This window comes from Octodon degus, unplaced genomic scaffold (genome assembly GCF_000260255.1).
Source record: "Octodon degus isolate 3935 unplaced genomic scaffold, OctDeg1.0 scaffold00134, whole genome shotgun sequence".
Lineage (NCBI taxonomy): Eukaryota > Metazoa > Chordata > Mammalia > Rodentia > Octodontidae > Octodon > Octodon degus.
Genome location: NW_004524710.1, coordinates 3,763,965 through 3,776,100, shown reverse-complemented (window position 1 = coordinate 3,776,100; position 12,136 = coordinate 3,763,965). Strand labels below are relative to the sequence as shown.

The 12,136-nt window shown below is 42.7% G+C and overlaps 1 protein-coding gene across 1 annotated transcript in view; it reads right to left on the bottom strand.

Moving 5' to 3' along the window:
• The window catches only part of Cdh17 (cadherin 17), a 78,712-nt gene extending 69,700 nt beyond the window's left edge, over positions 1-9,012 (bottom strand). The window contains exon 1 of the mRNA XM_004641325.2: positions 8,936-9,012. The gene's annotated coding sequence lies outside the window, so the exon portion shown is untranslated. The remainder of the gene's footprint in view (positions 1-8,935) is intronic.
• Positions 9,013-12,136: the final 3,124 nt, after the last annotated feature.

Sequence of the window (12,136 nt, the reverse complement as noted above, 5' to 3'; positions counted from 1 at the left end):
TCTTTAAGAGGCTTCTTCTCTCTTTTGTATCTCCCTCACTACACCACCCCAGACAATCCAACAGACCCCAAGCAGAGTTGTGCTTTCTGGGAAGTAGAGAGAATGCGCGGCCCTTGGAATCCACACCTGAGAGGTGCCACCCTTAGCAAGACTAGCCCCAATTCCTAGAATATAAGAGCTCAGAACATTGTCAACCTAGGTATTTTTATATTAATTACAAGGAATAGGTATAGTATTGTTTAAACATCATAAAACCCAGTCTTTTTATTTTAAATTCCACTATCAAGTTTGGTCCAACCAACGCTACCTCATAAAATTGATTTCTAAAACAGACCAGTAAAAAGGAACCACAAAAAAAGCAACTTTGCTCCACAAGCAAAATTTGTCACATGAAGACTAAATGTCTTTTCCCAACATAGCTATTTAACCCACCTCAAGGAATAAATTTGTCCAGCAATTTAAGTATTCCTTCACCTAATTTGTCACTCCTGAAGAAATACGTTATTGACATAGTTAAGATCTTACCTTTCTATAAACGACAAGATGGTGAGCCTAAGATATTTTCTTCCATTCAGTTCCTGAGACACTTGCGGTGACCTGAGGATCCCAAGGGAACGCTCCCTCTACCCTGCTCTGCCTCCCCACCTCTCCCTTCCCCTTCAGTCAAACATTAACCGCTAACATTTTTATTGATCTTTGGAACACACTGGGTATCATAAAAGGTATCATTACATTCATTCCAGGGAAGAAATGTCCACGTACCGAAAGAAGTCCCATTCCCATCAAATGCATCTCCAAACCTATTGCTGAAGTGTTTCTTAATGAAGAGGAGTGAATTACTATAGAAAATAAGAAGTTAGAGTAGAAAAGCTTTGTGTGTACTCAATTACGTATCTCCAGAGTGTGAAGTCTATAACATCAAAGACAGCTTTGTTAAAATTATGCACACCCCAACACTTAGCAGAGCCAATGTCTGCACAGGACACTTGGTCAACGAATGCTTGTGTTGATTCCTCAACAAATACAGAAGACACTGAGTACAACGAAGGATGTCAGTTCTGAAAAATGATGTAAGTCACTGGTGAGCCACTGGTGACGTAAATGACTTCAGCAGTACAATTGTGGCCCTTGCTTCTTTTTTTTATGAGCAGAATATATTTATTGAGGGAAAGAAAGCTCCTGTCCGAGAAAGGGACAGGAGGGGGCCCCGAGCAGGTAGTCCCCAGGCCCTTGCTTCTGAAACTCAAGAGTGTCCTTCAAAGTCTGCATGAAACAACCAAGAGTGCTCTTTCCCCAAAGAGCACAAGTTGTTGTCGTTGTTGTGATTGTTGTGTTTATCATTTCCCCCACAATTCTGGGAATGAATTTACCTAAAAGCAAAAGTATTTCCCCCCACTCAGTTCAAGCCAATACCTCCAGACTTCTGAAGCCAAAACTTCCTTTAGAGTCCTGATTCCTAAGTTCAGTCACCTTAGTAGTCTCCAAGGAAGATGACACAATCGATGCCACTTTCAGATCAGTTGGGCCCACTTTTCTCTCCTGAGGTTCGTCTCTGGGCTTCTCCCAAGAATCCCCCTTTTCTCTCCAATGCATTCAGACAGTGAAAATACAAGGACCAGTCCCATCTCCTTGCTGCTTTCCAGGTCCCACAAGAAGCTTGCATGTGTCCTCTAAGCCACCGATGAGAAGAGACCTAGTTTGTTGTAGAGACACCAAAAATGAAGCCAACCCAGCTGGTGGTCAGCATCTGTGGTGGTGCTGTGAGTCCAGGGAGACCTTCCCCTTTCTGCCACAACCACTACCCCTCAGTTTTGGGAAATGGGGTCAGTGAGGCTAAGAACTTCTCAAATTCTCACTGCCTCTGCCCTCCCATTACCTGAAAATAACATAACCCTCTTCTACAAAACCAACTCGCTTCCACTTACCACGTTTTGCTTCCTGAAATCAATAGCATCTCTTCTCACAATCTTGTTCTGAAAGGAGTTTGCATCTTTCTGGAAGCTTTTTGGTAGTTATGCAAAAGTGATCTAAAGTCTATATGAAGGTTTTAAGATACAAAGTGCATGTTTGCATTATTTCAGGTGTGTTTTTAGGAACATTATGCTCCTATGTTCCTGGTATAAGAGGACATCTATCAAAAATATACTTTCTCAGTTAATCCTTAGGACATGTCTATGAATAGATTCCAGCATAAAGATAGAAAACAGAGGCACAGAAAGAGTTTACATATTGCCCTTGGCATACTGCCTGTGACAATAGTGTGTACTCAACTATGTAAGTCCTAATAATTCACACATCTTTAAACCTGCTAAATTAAAACTTCCATGAGGACAAAGTCCCTCTGTGGGAACCCATTTTTGCTGGATAATGGCCACAGTCCTTCTGGTGCTGCCCTATACATTTTATAGCTGTCCTAGCCATGGCTTCCAACCAGGTGGTTACAGAATCAGGTGGATTTAACCCTGAAAGGGCCAGGTATCGGAGCCTGCAAATAGGTGATTTCACTTTAGAATTAGACTCTGGCCTGTACCCTCTGTGATAGAAGGTTCGCATGCTTCTCAGAGTCATTTTATATTTGTTACCATGGGTTATACATTCTTCCAGATTAAACCCAAAGATTAAGGGCATGCAGATTTCAAGGTGAACACTGCCACCTCTTAGAAATTTATTTGCATGCCAAAGTGAGACACTGCTAGTTCAAAAGTTTAATACTTAGTATTAGGACTAATAAGAAAAACATAGTTATAGAAATTAATGATTGCCTTTTTCAGAGCAATGAATATAATTTTATGGTGGAAACTTTAAATGTACAATTAAAAAGATTTAGGAAAAAGTCATTTTAAGTAAACAACTTCATGACAGTAAAAATATGATTAGTACATTTATCCATAATAATATTTTAACTATTCTTTCAATATTGGCTCCAGAAACTATATATTGATGTTTAATTTATGGAGAAGGCTAATTAGCAAGGAATAAAGTCTGGACAGACAGTGTCTCGGTTACTCTTCTCTCCTTGGTGGGACAAATGCCCGACACCCAAAATCAAGGAAGGAAAGGTTTATTTAGTTTACAGTTGCTGGAGGTTTCAGTCCATACTCAGCTGGCTCCAAGGCGCATTGCAGAGAGTAATTTTCATGGTGGCAGCAAAGAGCAAGAGCAAAAGGAGGAGTAGCAGCAACAATGGCAACAGAGAGCAAGTCTGTCTCTGTCTCTCTTATGTTACATTCAAGCTATCCACCCCAGGCTGGGTATAGCACTCACACTGATAATCCCAGGAATATTCTCATTATCCCTGGAGTACTCACGCTCATAATCCCAGGAGTACTCAGATCCATAATCCCAGCCTTGGATCATGAATTAATCAAACCTTAGAACTGTGCCTCAATGACTGCATGAGGCTTTAGGGGGGGACAAAAAACATAACAAACACCTAGATAAAAATTTTATGAGGCCAAAGAGATAGCTCAGTAGAATAAGTGCCTGCCTGGCAAGCACAGGATCCTGAATTTGATCCCCAGTACCACAAAAAAAAAATTATGAATCTATGGAATCATTATTAAAATTTAAAGTATGTTACATTTCTATTAGTTTTATCTTTTAAAACTCAACTAAATGGAATTTATAAGTATTAATATTTTCCATTTTTCATGCACTTTTATTTAATATAATCTTATGTTACATTACATATGTATTTTTAAAACATTTTGTCATGAGTCAGTCAACATACAAGCCTTACATAACAAGACAGCATGATATTTTTAAATTACTTTTAAATTACTATGTGTCCTATGCTATTAACTTACTTGTGGCAAAAAATTTGTCTTCCACTGGTGATTACTAAACATTTCTTAGAACTGAACTCCCTTCAGTTATTTAATTGAATGATTCTAAATGGTCAGTGCTCTTCACAGGTTCAACCAAGGCTGATGGGAACCCAACCGAGTGCATGATTTTGTACCCGTTCCAACTAACAGTTCTCATGTTTTGTTCTGCAGGTACCCAGCAGAACAAAGTGAAAGTAATTTTCTGCTACTTGGTGCTTCAGGCTGAAATGGAATCCTCCCTAATTAGTGTCACTGGCCAGGAAAGAGTTTATCTTCTGACAAATTTAACAAAAACACTACAACTTTCATGTAGCTTTTATGCCTGTTTCTGGTTTGTTTGAGTTTGTATATTTAGTTTATTTGATGGCTTTTTGTTATCTGTTTTGTTTCTGCTTTTGTTTTGTTTCCGTTTTGGACAACTTTGTAAACTGGAGCACTCTATGGGACTATTAAAGGAGTTAAAACTTAGAAAACACGATGAATCAGAAAGTCCAGATAAAAAACACTAAATTGTGTATAATGCTATTTCAAACATCCGAGCTGATAGCCCCCTTGCACTCTTACTATTCAACAAAGAAGTTTGAAATTATGAAAGACTTTTTCCCACTGTTGACTCTGACAGGAGGGGACACAATTAGCGGTTGTTTAGATGGTTTATCCAAACAACTGCCCAATAGGTAGGGCCATCAGCCACAGCCCTACGACACAAAACTGGTGGGGAACCCATGAAGATTGTGAAGCAATTATTCTCATCACTGGCTATACACTGAGCGTATGACTTCTAGGCTTTCCAGATCTGGAGGTTTTATCAAAACTGGGCTGACACCAGGGGTCAACAGTTCTTGGAGCCTGAGGAATCAACATTTTTTAAACACTCCAGATTTCTGAGCAGAAGGTAACACGGACTTTTACAGGAAGCACTAGTCTTTAGAATTCTGTGTTCATCTGCCTGTAAATATTTTTAAGCAAGGCCTGCACTTAATTGAGAGCAATTCTTCCCCACCTCATAAGACCTGTTTCTGCAGAATAGTTCAGTAATGCGGGAAGTCTGATACTGCACATGCATGTAAATCTGGCAAACATGAACATACGTATTTTCCCCTAGACAGTGTCTCTCAAAATCAGATGACTGTTTCATTTGATCTCAGGTTATCTTTATATTCCATGGAATAATACTAATCCTGTTGGCTTCCTGAGGCCTATCTCTCTGACTTCTCTCAGATCTCACCAATCAAAGCTCTATTCATATCACATTCACTGCATCTGACTTCCAGCTCCATTAGCCCACTGAAACAGCATTCACCGAGGTGACCAACACCCTTCTCGTGATAAGCAGAGGACACTTCCCAGTCTGCACCTTATCAACCTCGGCTCTCCTCGAGTCACCCAGGATGCCCTGGCTTCCTTGCCATATTGTGTCTTGGTTTTCCTTCTACCTCTTAAGCCAACCCCTTGCACGCCTACCTATGCATGGGCTCTGTGACGGTTTGTGTCCAGATGTCCTCTCAAAGCCTCATTCAGTCATCAGACTTTTTCAGAGGTGACTGAACCTAGAGTGTGCAATGTTGTGATTAAGGATGATGCTAGGATTAAAAGTGGGGCATTGCTGGATCAGTCCACTGATTGGGTTGGTACTACCTTAATCCTGGTATACTGGATACAATATAAGGGACAGAAAGAGGCGTGTCTCCCCACCCCTGCTTGCTTCTGCTGTAATGAACTGTCATCTTCTCTGAGATGCCTTCTGCTAAGCCACCCTGCCCCAGACCCAGCCAATTAAAGACTGCAGCCTCTACACACTGAGCTAAATAAACTTTTCCCCAGGTATTTTTGTCTCAACAATGAGCAAAAAGTAACTGAGACAGACTCCATGGGCTCTCAAGTCCAGTCCAGATTATGTTGTCACCCACAGCAGGAGATGGGCTCCCATGCCAGAGTCTAAGGTCTCTTCTCAGCCCAGCTCTAACCTCTGGTTAAGGCTCTAGTCTTCTGTATCCAGTCACCTCGTGTACAGACCTCCCCAAATGCCCGGTGTACTGTTTTAATCCCTCCACAGCGTGCTTTCTCTTGGACACCATGCCAGCCCTGGCAGTCTCACACTGAGCCGTACAGTGTGTTGTCATTCATTGGTAGCCTCTCTCTTGGGTAAACAGAGGAGACAGATGTGCGTGCAATTGCATGTTTTCTGTCACTCTTGCGTGGAAGTACTCCGTGACGTAAATACTACTACTCACTCAGTAAATAACCATTTCCCTCCTCGGCCTATGGGTTTCTCACTGAGGACACCAAAGCACTGAGTCCCTCTGGAAATTTGCCCTTAGATCTTTCCAACTAGTGGTAGAATAGACACACCCATGAATGTAATTGAATCCCTACCTCATGACCATTCATAAAAATTAAACCACGTCAAAGATATACATGCATACAGCAAGGGATAACCTTCTCATTTTGGACTTGGAAATGGTTTGTTAGTACTAATACCCAAGACACAAATAACAGGGAAAACTAAACAGGTAAGTTGGACTTCATCAAAAGAAAGAACTCTTGTGCTTCTGAAATACTACTAACAAATTCAGACAGGGAGAAGTTAGCAAGTCACTGGAGCTTGTGAGACCAGCAAGAAGCAAAGATGTCAGAAAAGTTTTACACAAATACTACTTGTCAGCCCTTGCCTTGTCAATAATCCCCAAATTCAAGCTCTCCAAAGCCCAGCCATACTTGGAGCAGCTGATGAAATAAATTCAGTGCTGATGAAGAGGTAAGGCAAGTGTGCCCACAGGGGCCTGCCCAACTTCTTGTTGTCCATCTAGAGCACCTGCTGCCTACCAGAGACCACCTTCCAGATGGACCCTAAAAACAGACACCACCATGGAGCACCAAGCTGTAACTTCCAGGCTGAAAAGCACCTAGAAGAGGAAGAGGAGGTGGTGCAGATTGAAAAAGAGAAAGAGGAGCTTCACAGCTCCGTGAAGATGCTGGAGAACAGGGCCAAGGACTCCAATCTAGAGACAGAGGACTGAAAACCTGCAGGAGATCAAGGCTGTGATGGGAGTGGAAGAGGAGCGGGATGGAGTAGCCTCAGTGGAGGAAGCTGCAAACAAAGTTGTGAAGGCCAAGGTGAAGATCTGGGTGCAGAGCCTGGCAGCAGGTGCCAGCTCTCAGGCCTGACTATGGTAAAGTAGACAGACTTGTAAATACCAGTTAAGGCCAAGTGGCACTTACCCCAGGGACCTCAGCAGGAAAGCAGCTGACCCTGAATCCCAAATACCTGGACCTTTGTTCCTGAGCCAGCTGGGTACATATTCAGAGAAGAAGGACAGAGACTGAGCCCCTGACTGAGCCCCTGTCCAAGACCTTCCCTGGTCAAGATCCCAGAGCAACTTCAACCATATCAAAGACTGGAGGATCCAGTGGTCAGGGCGGAAAGCCTCGGCACAGCCCATGACACCTGCATCCTCCGAGGCCTGGGGCTGGGAAGAGCTTGGCCCAGGGCCTTGACTTCCCTCCTGACCCCCAGCAGTCCTGCAGGGCCTCCAGATCCCCAGCTCTTCTTATCCCATTCTAGCACTATGTTGAGGGCTGGGCATTCCTGGGGCACCTCTCCGTCAAGACTGAAGAAGGTGCAGAACCTCTTCCGGGACTCCTTTGGGTGTCAGTGGAGTGAAACTGGTTGAGTCTCACTTTTTTCAAAAGCACATAGAAACATTTAAGAACATGGAGATTATCTTTGCCTCGAGCAATTGAATATTGAAAATAGCATGATGAAAATACTTGGTGAATGTTTAAATTTAAAATGTATTACAGTGAAATACACTTTGCTACCTACTCCCACTGCCTTGGAATATGATTATCCCATTGTTCTTGGCAGTGTGTCTTTTGTAGTAAGCTTCATGTGATTTAAATATTCACCATATCTTTCAACACCCCTCGTAAAATAAGGAGAAAACAACAGTATGACTCTCGCTCTCCCCTAGTGTTTGAGCTTGGAAAGTTCAACCTAGATAAACCCTTACACCACTAGACCAACCCCTTGCCTACCCCCAGAGGGGATTTCTTTCCACATGACTAAAAGTAGTAACGCAGAAGACAAGGAAGCCAGATCATCCTCCCTTCGGTCTTCCACTAAAGATGGAAAGTCTAGTCCAAGGACTAATCCAGGAGAATTTCTAGGAAAGCCATATTAGTTAAACCAGAATTTTCCATTGTTAGATGAGGAAACACAAAAACTGAAATCTTACAAATTTCAGCCACTGAGCACCAGCCCCCATACACACACACACACACACACACACACACACACACACACACACACACACAGAAGGCCTAAGCCTCAGCCCAACATGCAGAGGACCTAGGAGGAAAGCCAGCTCCCAGATTCCTTCATAAAGAGCCCAGCGAGGCCGAGCAGGGACTGGAGCCCCAGTTAGCTCCCCTCTCCTGGTTTAAAGCTGATTACACTGACCTGCTTCTCAGTGAGGAAGGGCTCCAGAAGGTTCTGTTTTGTGTTTTGTTTGGTTTGTTTCCCAGATCTCCCCAATTCTGCTTCTTGTTGTATGAAAAACAAAGGGAATTTCATACAGCCCAACTTACACCTATCCAGATTTACAAAAGAGGGGTGGCTGAGCCTTTTCTAAACTACCATATTAAGAAAAAGAAGAAGAAAAGGAAAACCAATGGTAGTTCATAACACAAGACTTGGCTAAAAATTAACCAAACTTCTCTACCTTTTTAATCCCTTACAAGTTTCCTGAGTACAAATAACAGGTTTTTAGTGCAGGGGATTTTGTGTGCGTGTGTGTGTGTGTGTGTGTGTGTGTGTGTGTGTGTGTGTAACTTCCCCTCAGTTGCTATGTGGAGCTGAGAGCTATTGGCTTATGTGTCTATCCTGTGCCAAGCATGTTCATGACTGCTGTCTGTATTACCTCTTTCTACCTGGGAGGTAACTATTCCTATTACTTTATAAGTTAAGAAATTAAGTAAAAATAAGTTCTCCAGGGTTTTATCTAAGGCTGGGTAAAGCACAGATAAAAAATCCAAGCATTTAAATGCTGCCTTCAGCAGTCCCCAGTTGCAGGCTTTGAACATGTCCCCAACACTGTCCTACTTACCAGAGAGGAACAGAGTTCTGGGAGCAGAAGCACACATCCACTAAGTAGACTGACCCACAGATCAACAGGCAAAGTAGCAAGGCTTCCACCCCGGGGGTTCCCACCGGCCATCACACCCCCGCTTTGTGCTCCTTTCCAAGAGCTCCCTCACTGAGAACCAGGGGGAGCTCTGCCCACCTGAGGAATCTGCTCAGCTATCACTCCCTGGACTCATGCATCAACCACCATCGCACTGAGCCAGCATTCCTCAACCTGGTCTCCAGCTGCTGCCCCCTTGCCTCCCTTCCCAACCCCCCTCCTCATGGAGAAACAGAATCATCTGACCCATATGTACCAGGTCTCTCTTTACAGCTGTCAGGAGGAAGGTCATCCTCTCCCACAGCTAAAAAGGAAAAGGAGGTGGGTCCTCTCACCACAGCTCAGTCCAAACACACCAGACCTCATGGACCAATATTATTCAAAGTTCTACATAGCCAGGAGCGCCACAGTGTGAGCAATAATTGAATTAGCTCCTCCCAGTGAGCTTTCCAGAATGTACTCTCCCCACACCCCTGCCGATATTGAAAGCTTTCTCCAGAACTGTGGCAAGACTGTGGCTCCCAGTACAGTAACGTAACTTGTTGACCTTCATCCTGGAACTTCGTGTTGCTCTACAAGGACCTTGAACATTTGTAAGCAAATTCTCCAGTATCTTTAGAAAGTGGGGTCCCTTTCTACTTTGGTCATGAGGCAAAGGAATGTTGGGAGAATTACCACTAACCCAGACTAGTGAGTCTCAGTATCCATAATAGATTTCCCAAACCTGACATGGGCAATGAGAACATTTTTATCCCATCTTGCTGCACGTGTCTAATAATTTAGTCTTTAGTTCTTTAAAGCATAGTGTTTGAGACCACAGACTTTGTATATTGGCCAGTGGGGACCTGAATCCCAATCTCAGAACTTTATCTGACTTCTATATTTATTATCAACATGGATTTGGAAATCTTAATCTAGACCCCGAATATTACATCCCCACCCCTGAGTTCACGTCTGCAGTTGTCCAATCAAAGGAAGGAAGCTAAGGGGCAGGACCGATTGGGGGCCTGAACCCTGTTTGTCTCAAAATGGTACCAAGTTACTTAAATATATATAGAAAACAAAAAGGTCTTAACATTTCGGGGGCTGGTGAGATGGCTCAGTGGTCTAAAGCACCTACTTAGAACAAGCTTAGCAAAGCACAGGGACCGTGGTTCAAACCCCAGCACCACATGCCAGCCAGCCCCGCCCCCTGGTGGGCTGAGCTGGCCACACACATAAATAAATAAATAAATAAATAAATAAATTAAAAAAAAAACATTTCTCATAAATTACTTTGTTTTGTTTTGTTGAACATGGAGGTTAAATGCGATGCCTTTCTCTCAGCTACATTCCAGCCCTTTTTAAAATTTTGATACAAGGTCTCTATGTTGCCAGAACTGACTTGAATTTCCAATTCTCTTCCTCAGCCTCCCAGAGTGGTGGTGCTGCAAGCATGTACCCCTACGCCCAGCCCAGCCTAGCTCCTAGCCCAGCCCATAAATTGCTTTTCCAGAGTCTTCAGCTGCATTTCTTCTGCCACGAATATTTTCCCATTTGTTTCCAAACCACACTCAGACCAGAAATCCATAACAATTAGCCTAAGCCACCAGGAAGCTAATACCCGTCCTGTGGTGTGATAAGGGCTGCTTTGGGTATGTCTTTAATCACACCATATGACTGTCTCAATGTCCTAAGCAGAATCACAATGTGTTGGGATTTTTTTTCAGAATCATAGTGTTTACCTTGACTGTGGGAGAAAGCCAGGAGTCCCACATTGCCATAGCCTGCAAATAAGGTGATGAAGACACACCATGTGTTATTAGCCTGCTTTTGTAGCAGATGGCATTCAAAGCAGCATTCACGACATTTTTAATCACACCTTATAAAGACACTCATGAAACATGACTTGCAGAACTGCTTCAGAAAGTAGCAAAGATGATGGAATAATTGTGTCTCAAAAGAGATTTTTGTTTTGTTTTGTTTTGTTAATGTATTTCTTACAGGATCTCACTATGCAGCTGAAACTCATAGTGATCCTCCTGTTTTCAGCTTCCCCAGAGGTAGGATTACAGGCATGCCCCACCACACCCAGGGTGACCGGCTCAGCATACCTGGGGACAGGACTAGTGTGGACTATGGTGTCAGAAATCAAACTTGGGTCCTTGCACTTGCCTAGGCAGGTGGTTAATCTGCTGATTTATATTGCTGGCCCTCAAAAGAGATATTTTGAGGAGGAATGATGGCAATTTGCCTCTATTCTAAATAATTTCACTGCTCCCAATATTTTGGTCATCACTTGTAGATAAACCTTGACCTGGTAGCTACAGCCCAGTTCCAAAATCTGACTGAATATGGAAAAAGATCCATTCATTATACCATATATGGTTATAATTTCAAATAGATCAGATATTTAAATATCAAGAAAAGGATTCATCTAGAATAACACATAGATTAATTACTTTAAAACCAAGGAATTTTCAAAACTTTCTACCTGTAGATTACAATCCAGAAGCAACAATAGAAAGACCGGGGTGGGAAGATGGCTCAGCTGTTTAAGCACCTGCCTGGCAAGCACAAAGATTCGAGTTCAATCCCTGGTGCCAAATGTCATGCAGGCCCTGGAGCTGGTCATGGTGGCACACACCTATAATCCCAGCATCAGAAAGCTGAGACAAGTAGAGTACCACTAACTCAAAGCCAGGCTGGGCTACATACTGAGTTCAAGACCAATCTGAACTGTATAGTAAGAACCTGTCTCAGTACTATACAAAATGACAAAGAGAAGGAACAAAATACAGTCCCAGGCTCCGAGTCCACCCAGTACAAATGCAGAAGACAATAGCATTGAGCAAACTGGAAATCACACACCGGATATCTCTGAAATAACAGCGTTGGAAGTAAAGAAAGGTATAGAAGAAATCAGATCAGAAATAATTTCGGAACTAAAAAATGTAGTAACTATAATCAAAGAAGTACTAAGTGCTTCTAAAGAATACAATGATAAAAAAAAATAGAGCAGGCTATAGAAATGATGGAATCCCTGAATAAGCAATTTAGAAACGAATTAGAGTGTATGAAACAGATCCAAAGTGATATACAGGAAATTAAAACCTCAATCACAAGCTGGCAAAACCATTTGAG